The following is a 14,913-nucleotide window of genomic DNA, read 5'->3' as shown; positions in this document are numbered from 1 at the left end:
CGAGGTACACGTACCGAGGTCTAGGGAAAAGTACCTCGCTATTTTTTGGTACCTCGAAGTGTGGCTGTGTACTTCTATGAAGTACCTCGATGTGTGATATAAACCAACACACACACACACACACACACACACACACACACACACATACATGCATACATACATACATACATACATACATACATACATATATACATACATACATACATATTGGTCCTTTCAATGCCTATGTCAAAAAATTGGCTGCCCAGTGTTTAGCTCACATAAGCTCTTTAGTACTCATGGTGATATTCGATCGGCCTGTGTCCGTTGTGAACCTTTGCCTTGTGAACACTGGAGATCGCATTTCTTGTTCGATTTTATTGAAAATTTGTCAGGAAATTGGTCCAAATCATACCTCAACTGAGTTCTAAACTGGTCATATGGGGTCAAAAACAAGGTCACTTGGTCAATGACTAAAGACCTTGTGATGGTTTTATTTAAATCATGTAGAGTACGAAAATTGTCAAGATCGGTGGAGAAATATGGCTTTCAGGGGCAGGGGCAGTTTTCTCTATATGTATAGTTTGTTTGAAACTGGTTCTGGTCCGTCAAAAAAATGGCCACCATGGGTTCATTTTCCATATATTTTATGTAATAAAAGAAGCTTGTGAACACCCTTAAAGTCACTTTTTTTGCCAATCATTATGAAACTTAGTCAGAAAATTGGTATTATTGATTTTTCAGAAAAGTTCGAAATTGGTACTGATAGAGGGGGGGTGGGGAATTGGCCGCCAGGGGATGGGGCAGTTTCTCTTTTTGTTTATAATGCAGACATGTAAAAACTCTAGAAGTTTAAATTTTAGCCCAATCTTCATGAACTTTGGTCAAAACTTTTGTTTCCTTGACACTTTTGAGTTGTAAAATGGTTCTGGTCAATCAGAATTGAAAACCATGTCTACCAGGGGGTCGGGAACCATCTCTACCAGGGGTCGGGAACCATGTCTACCAAGGGGTCGGGAACCATGTCTACCAGGGGGTCGGGTCAAACCATGTCTACCAGGGGGTCGGTAACCATGTCTACCAGGGGGTCGGGTAAAACCATGTCTACCAGGGGGTCGGGTAAAACCATGTCTACCAGGGGGTCGGAAACCATGTCTACCAGGGGGTCGGGTTAAACCATGTCTACCAGGGGGTCGGGTAAAACCATGTCTACCAGTGGGGCGGGTAACCATGTCTACCAGGGGGTCGGGTAACCATGTCTACCAGGGAGTCGGGTAACCATGACTACCAGGGGGGTCGGGTAACCATGTCTACCAGGGGGTCGGGTTACCATGTCTACCAGGGGGTCGGGTAATCATGTCTACCAGGGGGTCGGGTTATTGTCTATATATGCTTATATTGAATACTTTGGAAGACCTAAACTTTGACTTGAAGTCAGCCTTTGTCATATAAATGTTCTAAATTAATTGCACACGAGTTTAACTCGATTTTCTTTTCATATCATTCCCTCAGGTGAGCGATCCAGGGCCTCTTAGCCCTCTTGTTTGTGTTACTTGTTTTTGTTGTTTAAGGACATGTCCTTAACTTTAGTTCATTTGTCTTACTTTTTCTGAATAAATACTGAAGAACAGACTGAAACTCATAAACTGTTATGTTGTTTTATAAATCATCTTTTTAAATTTGATATTTAGAATTAGAGATTTATCATTTAAATAATCAGCTTCTATGCGAAGATTTGAAGCTCAACTTTTGTTAAATCTGAAATTGAATCGTATATTAATGCTCACCATTATAGTATCTGCTTGATACATCACTGCAGCTATTAAAGTGTTATTTTGAACGCACTTTCCGGTCGTTTAAATGTTAGATGTTTAGTTGTCTCTAGTTGAAAATGTGATTTTTTTTGTGAGGAACTAATTTGCATTTAGCCGAATTACATACCAAAACTAACCTACTTACATCGATGTCGCGAAGAAACGAGCGTTTCAATCCTTATACATGTAATTACAATTATCAGTCTGCATGTGCATATGTTTTCAATGGTTTGGCAAAGAGACAATATAACTTTGGATTTATTCCTGCATGAATTTAGTAAGGGCCTCCTTTTCGACTGTGTACATGTCGCACGTGGCATAATTAATCCAAGTAGTCCCACGCTCGATGCTCGATTTCCTCGTGCGCCTTTTCGAAACTACATAAGTTGTCTCCCATTCGGGTAGGTATCACGAGTATCCCGGGTAAAAAGCGGTCCGTCTAAATGTGTATATGGCACATATCCGCGAAAATGACAGAAAAGTGCGGATATGGACGAATATAAGCAATATCGACACTTTTTCTGCAATGTCTATTTCAATGTTTAATGAAAAATACACAATATCTATTAAATATGCAAGGTAAAAATGTCTCATATTTGATTGTTACTATATATTATAGTGTATTGGTACGTAACAATATGAACGTTATTTTATTGAACACATGATATCGTAGTGCTACATTTAAATGTTTCAAGAATGATTATAACCATTATAGTTGCGCTGTAATTGAAAAACAATGCATGTCCCGGTAAAATTTTATATTTTTAGTTAATATTTCGACAGTTCATATCCAATACCCCGATAAGTTTAAATACGTTGCCTATATGTTTAAAATTGATATTACAGCTGTTACATTCACTTATAAAACATTATATTAACGAAAAATCTAAATAATTATCTGCAACTCATCTTGCTACCAGTTGTTTATAAAATATATATAATATTCGATATTTTACATGACTCACCCACTCCTCTAAGCCGAACTGATCCGTAAAACAAAATAGTGTCTTTGTGTCTTATGAACGAATCTTCACTAAAACTACATTAAGATTCACATCGTAAATCGAATCATTTCTGTCGTCAGTTGTTTATAAGAAAGTACGGTTGATATTCAAATGCATTATTTTTCTCTTTCCGGGATATTGTTTTAGTAAGGTGATGCTGCATTAACAAATATAAATGTATATGAAGTAAAAACACCAAAAATAAACCAAAAAAAACGAGACATTGGTAATGGAATTTTCAACATTAGGCAATAGAAAATAAATAACTAGATTATCATCCAAATTTTAGGGAAAATTAGGGCGGGTGGGTGTTTTTTTTTTTTTTCATTTTATGTGACGGACATATTATTCATTATAAGTAATGAAATGTGCATGAATGTGTTGGTTTATATGCATAACGCTTACATGTATGCATGTATGTTAAATTATATAGAATAAAAGAAATACATTATCGAAATTTGACTAGATCTATTGTTTTATTTTACCCTTTTAATATCATGTTAAACTTTTTCTGACAAAAATAAGATAAATACCTCACGTCTATCCAAAAATGTCTTGCATTTGGTGGCTGAATTTATAGGAATGGATGAAACTATAGGGGAAATGTATATTTTTATTATCCCTTTGACCATGGTGTGGACAATATGGATTATGACTACAAAACATGCTACCTGTCTGATACTTACGAATGGAAATATAGGGCAGAGGTGACAGGGATATTTTCTGGAAGTGGCTGTCTTAATGTATGCTGCTTTCTTTCATGTTTTGGTACTACTTTGCGCTGATGTAAATTTACAGTAGGAATTTTGTTTTGGTCAACAGAGTTTGGACCGATTCCGTCTCGAAAGTGGTCGGAACAGACGCGAGTATACGCCGTTGGAAACCAATTTTTCGGCTAATTGCTATCATCCAAGCTTTTCTTGTACATGAGTCTTTATGCGATTTATGTAATTTTACTTTTTTTGAAAATTAAACGAGTATACCGCAAAAATTATGGCATTTAACGATGGAACAGTAATATTTCCCCATTGTTTTCCTTAACACCGGAAGTAGGTATACATACCCGCACGAACGACAACTCTGTCAAGACGGAATTACGAAAATCTGGACACATTGTTTAAGAGTTTAACTTAAGATTTTCGCTGGGGTAATGACGTTATTTCGTAAAACAAAATTACGTCATTTCACAGTAAAAAGTGAAAATTATCGATAATTTTCAGTGTTAATTTTCACTGTTTGAAACAGTTAAATTATCAGTTTTCATTCACTAATATTTCTCAATAAACCACCGGAAAGCATAAAATAAATAGTAACACTCAAATATAAGATATTTTAAAATTGCATAAAGTTATTATAGCACTAAAAATATAGATCCTTTATTGGATAAACAACATTCGTCGATTTTATCATATTCGCGCATTTGAAATCATCATTTATTTTCAAATGAAAAATGCACCTTGAAACAGTGACATTTTTAGACAATATTTACTGCATTCATAACATTCAATATATTTAAATACATTCAACATTTTGTATTCAAATTAAAATATAACCAGGAAAAAGTAACATCATTAATTACTTGTGGTCTGGCCAAATCGGCCCAAAAATACTTTGCTATTTTCTAAAGCATATTGTATATCTAAATACTAAAGTTCTCAGACGACATCAATAATAAGAATACATTCAGTATATTATATAAACATTATGTAAACTTATACAACAAAGTGTGGTGTCGGCGTGGTTATATTGTTTGCGGTGTGTAACCCTAAAACAATCTTCTGGCACTTCGTCATGTTCGCGGATATGAATTTAGAGTTGGAAAAAATGATGTCTATTAAATTGTTATATTTTTATACAATAACATATTTATCACATATTGTGTATTTTTTTTAATATTAAATATTGAAATGAACATTGAAGACAATGTGTCGATATTGGCTGTATTCGTCCATATCCGCACTTTTCGGTCATATCCGCGGATATGAGTCATTTACGCATTTTAGACGGACCGCTTTTTACCCGGGATTCTCGTGATACCTACCCGAGTGGGAGACAACTTATGTAGTTTCGAAAATCCCGAATAGTCAATAAGAATAATGTACACTAGTGAAACATAGGGCAATTATTATTATGTAATCAACTGCAAGAAAAATAAAATGCCATTAAAGTCAAGCGTTACTTTTTATAATCGCCGTGCATTTTTGTCGTTTTACAATGATGACTGCACGTATAATTGGCGATCAAATGCATAATTCGCTTTCAATAACACATTAATAATCCGGTTGAGTATATATATATATATATAGGGTCAGACCATAGACCGATCTAGTCAAAGGGTACGTGTATCACAACTCATATAAAACTTTACCGGCTCTTTAACAAATTTTCAAATTTTTATGCCCCCGGTAGGGTGGCATATAGCAGTTGAACTGTCCGTCAGTCAGTCTGTGTGTCCGTCCGTCCGTCCGAAAATTTTAATGGCCATAACTGTTTCAATATTGAACATAGCAACTTGATATGTGTCATACACGTGCATCTCATGGAGCTGCACATTTTAGTTGTGAAAAGTGACGGTCAATGTCATCCTTCAAGGTCAAATGTGAAATATTTGGTGTCTGTCCGTCCGTCCGAAAACTGTAACATTCGCCATAACTTTTTCAATATTCAAGATAGCAACATGATATTTGGCATGCATGTGTATCTCAAGGAGCTGACCATTTTGAGTGGCAAAAAACTTTAATGGCCATAACTGTTTCAATATTGAACATAGCAACTTGATATGTGTCATACACGTGCATCTCATGGAGCTGCACATTTTTAGTTGTGAAAAGTGAAGGTCAATGTCATCCTTCAAGGTCAAATGTCAAATATATGGCGTCTGTCCTTCCGTCCGAAAACATTAACATTGGCCATAACTATTTCAATATTGAAGATAGCAACTTGATATTTTGCATGCATGTGTATCTCATAAAGCTGCACATTTTTAGTAGTGAAAGGTGAAGGTCAAAATCATCCTTCAAGGTCAAATGTCAAATATATGGCGTATGTCAGTCAGTCCGAAAACTTTAACTTTCTATGCCCCTGAAGGGTGGCATATAGTTTTTGGACGGTCAGTCTGTCTATTCGTCAATCAGTCTGTATGTTCGTCCGTCAGTACGTCCGTCCGTTCGTCCGTACGTCCGAAAACTTTAACATTGCCCATTACTTTTGCAATATTGAAGATATTTGGCATTCATGTGTATCTCATGGAGCTGCACATTTTGAGTGGTGAAAGGTCAAGGTCATCCTTCAAGGTCAATGGTCGCATTTTGCAATATTAAAGATAGCAACTCGATATTTGGCATGCATGCGTGTCTCATGGAGGTGCACATTTTGAATGGTGAAATGTCAAGGTCATCCTTCAAGGTAAATGGTAAAATATATGGCTTCAACCCGGCAAAGTAGGGGGCATTTTGTTTCACGAACACAATGCCCCCTACTTTGCCGGGTTGAAGCCATTGACAGCCTGAAATTGATCTACAAATAGCCCAATTTTGTGTCACATTTTAATAATTTTCCATTTCCTCATAAACGAATCATTTGACCATTCAACAAAAAAAAAAGATCGAATTGCAGAATGAACATTTATTTCAAACATGTACTATGTACATGTACACTAGAGTTTCAGGAACAGAAAATCAATTAAGAAAATACAAAATAAACATATCATATATTTCTGCCCGTGTAAATATTAAATATAAATTTTACAACAGGCATTTCGTTTAAAATATTGACGTTTGAAATGAAATGTTAATAAATCTTTTGAAAGAACCATATTTTGAAAGGAAGATTCTACAATTTACGAGGATTTCATAACTAAATGACCGCCATGTTTTCAAACAATAAGTGACGTGTCATTCATTCTTTTGCAATCTAGCAATGAAATGAAGAACATGATTAATCTGTTTTTTGACAAGTTTGCAATGTCTTTAAATGTGTACAACAATATGAGTGAATTTATTATAGCAAAGAAAAAAACAACGTTTAACTACTTTATGATCAATTCCAATAACAAGAATATCAATTTTTTGTTGATCATCGACACATTGAAAATAAAATTCGAAATGAAACTTTCAATTTGCGAGAAAGCCGAAATAAAAAATCTCAGGCTCCATACGCCTCAGGCTGGTAGTACATTACCGTCGGTATCCCATTTGGTGCTTCCATGTGTCTATGCTGCCGAATCCGATGAGAATTCCATAGATGGGTAAAATAGTTCAGATCATGTTGTATTAATGGTATGAAACAGAATCTCAAGCATTCTAAATGCACAGGATCATCAATCCGAAGCAACCCGCTGTCTACCATATCCTTAAAATAGTTCCTCCAAAACACAGTAAAACTGACTCTTAAATTTACCCCAAAACGTTCAATTCTTTTATTACCAGTGGATCTCCCAGTCAGGTAACTGTTCATTTCAGACATGTTATCTCTGTCATTAAACCTAAACGCTATCTGCATAGCCCGTACCTAAACGTTTTCTGTCCCTGCATCGTCACGAACCAGATGTGGAACGCGACCAATCTGTTTCACAAAGTTAGCAAAGAAGCCCGCCATAATTCGATGGTCATTATTCGAATAACATGCCTCCAGCCATAATATGCATCTGGAAAATCCATCAACCGCCCCGTGTATAACAATTCAAAAAGTCTTTAGCGTAACATACCCATCAATGTGTATAGTAAAATTAGGGCCTTTATTGGTATAGACTATGCGTCGCAGGCGGTGTGCAGACCTGAGAGCAACACACTCAGGATCAATTACCTTCAATAACACCTTGTTGTTTCTTGGGTAACTTTGACATTTGTGATTGTGTTGACCAGTTTCCATATAGTTTTATAACCACATTCAGCCATCCCTCTTTTATAGAGTTTAGAGTTTATTTGATAATACAATAGGCAATATGCCCATGAGTATACATGAAATATCAAATACAATAAGCAAAAAAAAAAAGTCACATGTCATTCGAATCATAGACATAAAAAATATATCGGTACAATGTAAAGCAAAGTATTGGATATTTTATAAGACAATATACAGCAAGAGGCTGTGCATAAGTATATATAAAAGTCCTACCCTAATCATAATACGTATTATAAGTATTTCTTATTTTCCATGCTTTAAAAATAGAGGTCAATAAATCTATAAACTTTAACATATTTGGTCTTACGTAATAACATGGTTTTAAATAAGCTTTTCTTACATCAGTATATAATGTACACTCCATAACGAAGTGGTATTCGTCTTCTAAGACATTGCATAAAGTACATTTTCTTTCTTCAAAAGGAATAGCTATTGGTTTTTGCCATTTACCCGTTTCAACTTTAAGCTTATGTGCAGAGACTTTTAATCTAGAGAGAGACATTCTGTACTTTGGGATATTTACATCACTTAAAAAGGATTTTAATTTTAAATCGGATATTAATATGTATGTTTTTGCTCTAGTTTATTCACTCAATTCGGTTTTCCAATTTTGTATAAACATATCTGTAACTCTTACTCTAAAATTTTTCAAGAATATTTCTACATCCCCTACCCCTTGGTTCAGCCACACATCGTTAAAACCACAATTATCTAATAGACTTTTTACCATGTAGGCACAAGATCTGTTATTAGGGTACGTTTCTAATTCTTGGAACATAATATCATAATCGCTCGTATAACGTCTGGAAGAGGAGACGACGCGTTGTGTTTTTTGAGCCCTAACCTTCGCAGTATCCGTTTCAGTTGACTCAAACTGAGAGCAGTGTTGTGTAGGAAAAGCAATAATCCACATATACCCAGACGTGTATAGCCCTGTTTGTGATAACGCGAAATCCAAACATCCCTTTCTTGATTTGAAAGTTCAGCTAACCATGAGTCAACATATATTAGTACCACTAAGACACAACTCTGCAATATACAAACGTTGTGAGTCGTTAAACACACGTTTTGCATGTATTAGTTAAAGAGAAATATATAAATGAATCAATCGAGATTTAAGCTCTCTCAATGCTCATAAAACCCAACGAACACATTAATATGTATTGTTTGCAAACATTGTATGTTATTTTTACGTTTATACCAAGCATTCCTGCTGTAAAAATGGACTGTCTGAGGTCTTGCGTGTTTCGAAAGAATATACCAGAAACTAAAATTCTGTTCGACGCCCGGAAGTCATGAACCAATGTTGCAATAATGTGATGATGTCAAAATTCTATGACGACATGATATGAAAAAGGTGTCATGGCGTAAAAAAAACTCATCGTGTCGACTAAAACTATGATGGCAAGTCATTTTCACAAGAGCATGACGCCAAAAATTATGTAGATTTGTCGACTTAGATTATGTCGACCAAATATATTTTCGGGAAAAGCCGGACACATTTACGTCGAGACTTCAACTTAATGTCGTTATGATTTCACAGTAAGTCGATATAAATTATTCCGGCATGACCACATTATTGGGGTGTACCATATACGTTTCCGTAATGAAGAGCCTATTTCTGTGATGTATTTAAGTGCCGTTTCTTACTTGTACCCGGAAATGTGCTTCGTAGAAACGAGCTTAAACAATATGCATTTATTCATATTGTTATATTTGTTTTAAGTGTGTGTAACTGTTTATTTTAATATTAATTAATAAATATATTAAATAAATATTAAATGAATATTTGTTTCTTATCAATTCATATAACCAGAAAGTAATGCGAGTTTAGGCAGTATGTACGGTGGCACGAAGGTGACATCACCGCTCAACAAAAGTCGGAAAAACACAAAATAAGTCTGTTTACACGAGTTAATTTAACTCTACCAAGGACAACACTACTTCTTAATTTCATTTTATCTAAGATTTCATTGATATAGCCCCATATGAGTTCATCTCGTGTTGTCATTTTCACAAAATTTTAAACAACAGTGAATTTAATGGATGATCTAATGCAAGGATTCTGATTAGCCGATTAATTTGAGGGAACAAGATAGTATCTTCCTTACATATAATCCGCGTATGTGATTGGCCGATAATCGTGTGCGCACAATATAGAGATTGTGTTTCCCCGACTCCAACAAAAATCGGGAAAACAGAATATCTGTTTTCCCGGGTCCAACAAAATAAATAACTCAGACTTCTGTTTTCCCGAGTCCAAACAAAAAATAACTCTTGAAAACAGACTTATTTTGTGTTTCCCCGAATTAGTTTTTTTTGGAGACGGGAAAACAGAACTTGTGTTTTGCCGTCTTCTTTTTTGTTTGGAGCGGTGATGTCACCTTAGTGCCACCGTAAGTATGAATACTTTTCTACTGGAATTTTTCACATCCGCATATCGAATCACATTTTAATGAGTACACGTACAAGTATATTGTTTAAACAACGATGGGCGTTGTTTGACAATCGTACCAACCCGTCCAATTGCTTACAGTTTAAACTTGATAACAATTAACGAATTGATACTATTGAAGTTTATTACACTGTTAAGAATTTGGGGGCGGTTACGTATTCAATTTTGCTTTGTGTGCACAACATTCAAACTGTGTGACGACTTCTGTTACAGCTACACAATTAAAGATAATTGAACAGAATCTTAAGAGGGAAATGTCTATCATTCATGAATTCCATTTTACATCATAATTGGTTGAATTAGGAATCCGCGCCTTTTGAAATTAAATTAATTCATAAGATGGATAATATTTGTTTCGTGCTGTTCATGGTGACGTCATTATTGTAAGTATGAAGTGTAACGCTGACAGTCTTCATCATACTTATTAGTGACAAATGTTCTGGAAGTTCAAATTCTGTCGTGCTTTGTCTATCTGTTTTCGTTTTTATATAACACAATAATGTCTCAAATTAGTGTGTGTTTTGATTATAAATTATTTTTTCAAGCATATTCATTTCTAAAGAATATCTTTTATATTTTATTAAGAATCAGATATGAACCTTACATTTATGTTTATGTATAAAACACATATTGACAAGAAAACTTTATTTTCAAGTTTCGCTGTAATTTATCCGTTTACTATGAAAAAACAACATCGCATACAATTACATAAACGAATTTACAGTTTGACTTAAAACTAATGTAAAAGCTAATTAATAGAAACGTTATACATGCTTTCACGCATACAATCATGTATTAAAAACATTCATACGCATATTCAGTAAAAGAAATTGGAAATGGCATTCGTAAATGACAATGGAAGTTCCACGTGTTTCAATGGATAATCACATGTGTAAACTCTGTTTGTCGTTATTGCAAATAACTTTTACACACGAATTTTTTGGTCAATTATACTTTGTGTTACATTTGTAGATAAATATGATTACATGTTCAGTATCTGCTTGTCTTCGTCTCACTCAAAACAGTCTATTCTTCTTGATTTATCTCCAGCAAAGAATTCAAACCAATAACGGATTGACTGAATATTCCGATATATTTGTCCACGTTGTTGGCCAAAATGTTGATGTAACCGACGTGGCTACGTAGCAATGCCGGGTCGAAGCTAATTTCCACACTCGTGTTACAAATGACACCGCTCGCGGCAGCCTGTCCCGGATCTTGAACCGTTATTTCACCGGACCGTAACACATACCATATGAAGCAAACGATTCTTCGAAGTTCTTTAGAGAGCATGCGTAGAAGATTGGTGATGTTTGGTTGGTAGTAGGAACAGTCCAGGATGAGTTTTGTTTCGAGAAGAAGCTGTGTCGCATTCCCGTGGATAGCGGTCAATTCTTCATTCTTTGAATATAAATGACATGTTTTTATGTATTGTTCGTTAAGAAAATTAGTGTGCGGTGACCTAATTTGTTATTTCAATTTGTTAAATGCATGGCTTTTAATACTGAAATTAAACTCACAACGTCATACAAAGTCGAGATTACACAAACCAGGCATTTTATTATATATTTATGTTGGACACAGCAATCAAAATATGTGTGTACACATGTTCAAACTGACAATTAACATTCTACTTTATTTCACACCATGTAGCATAAAAATAATATGCCGATATTCGAAACACAATCTTAAGATCATAAAAACAACATAAATTATACACATTCATTTGAAACATCCCATGTACCAATTTTATGAGAAACGCTCTGGGCAAACGGCATGTAATGCATGTGCTTAATATGTTATTCCAAATAAGCCTCTCCATTATGCACTGGATAATATGGGACGACACCTTCCGCTTTTATTTAATATTTGTTTAAAGGAAGTCTCTTGTAAGCAAAAATCCAGTTCCGGCGGAAAGTGTCGTCCCGGATAAGCCTGTGCGGACTGCTACTCGCATGCACAAAACCTGTAATGCGAGAGCGAGGCTCATCGGTCGGAACCCTCCCCAACCCCCAACTTTATGTTTATATGTTTTCTGTTTCTTGTTTATATTGCTAATCTACTCACCGTTGATCGCCACGTAGGTCCACTGGGTGATGTTGACTTTACTATTGGTTCATTGAAGAAATGGACCTGTAATGTCAAAAAGTTGCTTTTTACGTTTACTTGCGTTTGTTTATAACTGTGATATTGCATTCTCTTAAGTGTTTCTAAGAGACCTTTGTAGTGCATCTAAAAAAAATTGCATGTATGTTTTTACTGTGTTTAATAAAACAACTTGGTACATTTGACATAAGTTTTTTAAAACATCGTCGTTAAGATCATGTAACGAATTAAAGATTCATTTTGTTCATAAAATGTTGACATACATAACAAAACAAGAACACACAAGCTCTTTTAGACAATAACATTCTCGTTTAATAGATCCTTAAGATATCAAGCCCTTAAAATGGCATTTATTCATTCATTTATGTGTTTATTTATTTATTTTTCTATTTATTTATTTAAAGGTAGCCCTTTATGTAACGTCATTATCAATTTCATTGTCTATAAATATAAGCCATTTAAGATTTATGATTTAAGTGACCTTTCAGCTCATGTACACACGATTTCATTACAAACACGTCATTTTGTTCATACTTTAAGCAACACAATGAAGAGGAAAAATATAAACAAGAAAAAATAAAATAAAAGACAATATGAGTTTCGTCATGCTAAAATGGTTCGTATGCCATAAACGGCCAGCAATCGTGCATTTTGGTCAGGAGCTTTGCTTGAAAGTCACGCGAGGATTCGTGGTCTTACTAGCGGACATTTTCCCCTTTTTGTGTTAATTAAAGTATGAACACATGCATTTTTGCGTAATACAATCGTGCGTACATGACATGTGCACATGATTGAGTTTTCAGATGTAATATGAACAGTATTTTGATGTTGATTTGTTTCTTTTCTGATGGAAAATCTGCTTAACTTGTTGGTTTATTGTTGTTTTATCAAGTTTTATCGGTGTGATTTTGACTTCCATAACTGTCTATGAAAATTTACTCAGATCGTGCATAGTCATAACAAAATGTTCAATATAAATCTCCTTAAATATTAAGCAAGGTATTTATGACAATTTTCTACAAAACTATATTGGTAACGAATAACCAGACCATTTAGTTAGTACGATTTTCAATATCAGTTTCCTTATACGGTCAACCGAGCCCTTTAGTCTTCATCCTTGATTGAAACCTAAAGTTTTTATTTCTTGACATTTGTCATTCACTCTATTTCATCAGACATTTAATCAGTTACATGTTCTCCTCACCATGTTTAATGTCACAACGAGGTAGTGCTTCAACAGACCTTTCTAGTTTGGGTCAGTATTTTTTCTAAAATAGCTTTTCCTTTAACTTCACGAACTCGTTTTAAACCGTTAGACATAAGGTACCCTCGAGAAATTTTTGGATAAAAACATAATTGACTATGACGATTGTGGGAAACATATAAACACCACAATACAGCCAAAGTTGCCTTTACTTAATCGTTGTGTAGGATATGTGGATGTTATAGCCAGACCCAGCTCTGCCATATGTTATCTTCAAGAATATATAATGAGCCTCGCTCTGGAAAAATCAACCTGAATACTTCAGTGTAAAGTGTCGTCCACACAGGCTAATCTGGGATGTTTCTTTCCGCTTTTATAGAATTTTCGTTTAAAGAAAGTATCTTCTAAACGAAAATCAATTCAAGGCGGAAATTGTCGTCCCTAATAAGCATGTGCGGACTGCAAAGGCTAATATAAGTCGACAATTTAAGCACATGTATTAAACGCCGTTTTCCCAGAGCGAAGCTTGGATTTTTTGCACAAAAATTAGTATTTATTTAAGATCGACTAAATGTAACAATGACAAGTATGAATACGTTTTAAGATCGCATACATATTGTTAAATAACTTAAAATAGCTAAAGTAGCTAAAGTAGCAAAATAAATACACGAACTAATATGTGTGCAATCTCATCAAGGATACGGTTACACTCCAGGAGTCTTCTCCTCAGTGTCAGTAACCTGCAGGCTTGAAATCGTTGCCTGACATGCTCGGGCTGACTGCACGTGGCGCAAGTATCCAGGGTTAGTGCAGAACTGCTGCCACCTGGAAAAAAAAAATTCAAGTAAAAACTGAGCTACAAATTGCACAATACATAAACATAACTTTATTATTTATAGATATTTATCAAAATATGGGCGAACTAAAGTTTTGAGAGAACTCATTATTTGAAATCTTATGAACTGATAAATATCAACGCATGTTACTTACATGCGGTCATATATAAATAATAGACACTGCTTATTTAGGCCGACGATTATTTATATTGACTGTGTACGAAGTTCAACTTAATTTTAATATAAGCTTGGAAGTTACGTATATATGCGGTATATATCTTCTTTTTTAAATGCCGATGGTTTAAACAAAATTAAAGGATCACAAAAATGCAATGATAAAAACGATATTTATTTACTTACACACACACAACAGTAAGACAATATTCATAACAGCAATATTCATTTTGATGTCGAAACAAATATCTGCGAACATATAACTGTTAATTATTGATATTATTTTAATTAATGAAGCGTATTTATTACCTCATTTTTGGTTTATCCAGAAAGTTATGAATCGGTTAATGTGTTGGTGATTCCAATGTGAGAACTTTGATTTTCGCTTCTTTACTCTAATCAAGTCTACGATTAACTAAGTACATAAAACCATTTAAAC

At 34.6% G+C, this 14,913-nt stretch overlaps 1 protein-coding gene across 1 annotated transcript in view; it reads left to right on the top strand.

The window, feature by feature from the left end:
• The window catches only part of LOC127841674 (uncharacterized), a 103,405-nt gene that overhangs the window by 65,045 nt on the left and 23,447 nt on the right, over nucleotides 1-14,913 (top strand). The window lies entirely within an intron of this gene.

The sequence above is a fragment of the Dreissena polymorpha genome, chromosome 8 (genome assembly GCF_020536995.1).
Source record: "Dreissena polymorpha isolate Duluth1 chromosome 8, UMN_Dpol_1.0, whole genome shotgun sequence".
Lineage (NCBI taxonomy): Eukaryota > Metazoa > Mollusca > Bivalvia > Myida > Dreissenidae > Dreissena > Dreissena polymorpha.
This window is presented reverse-complemented; position numbering and strand designations above follow the sequence as displayed.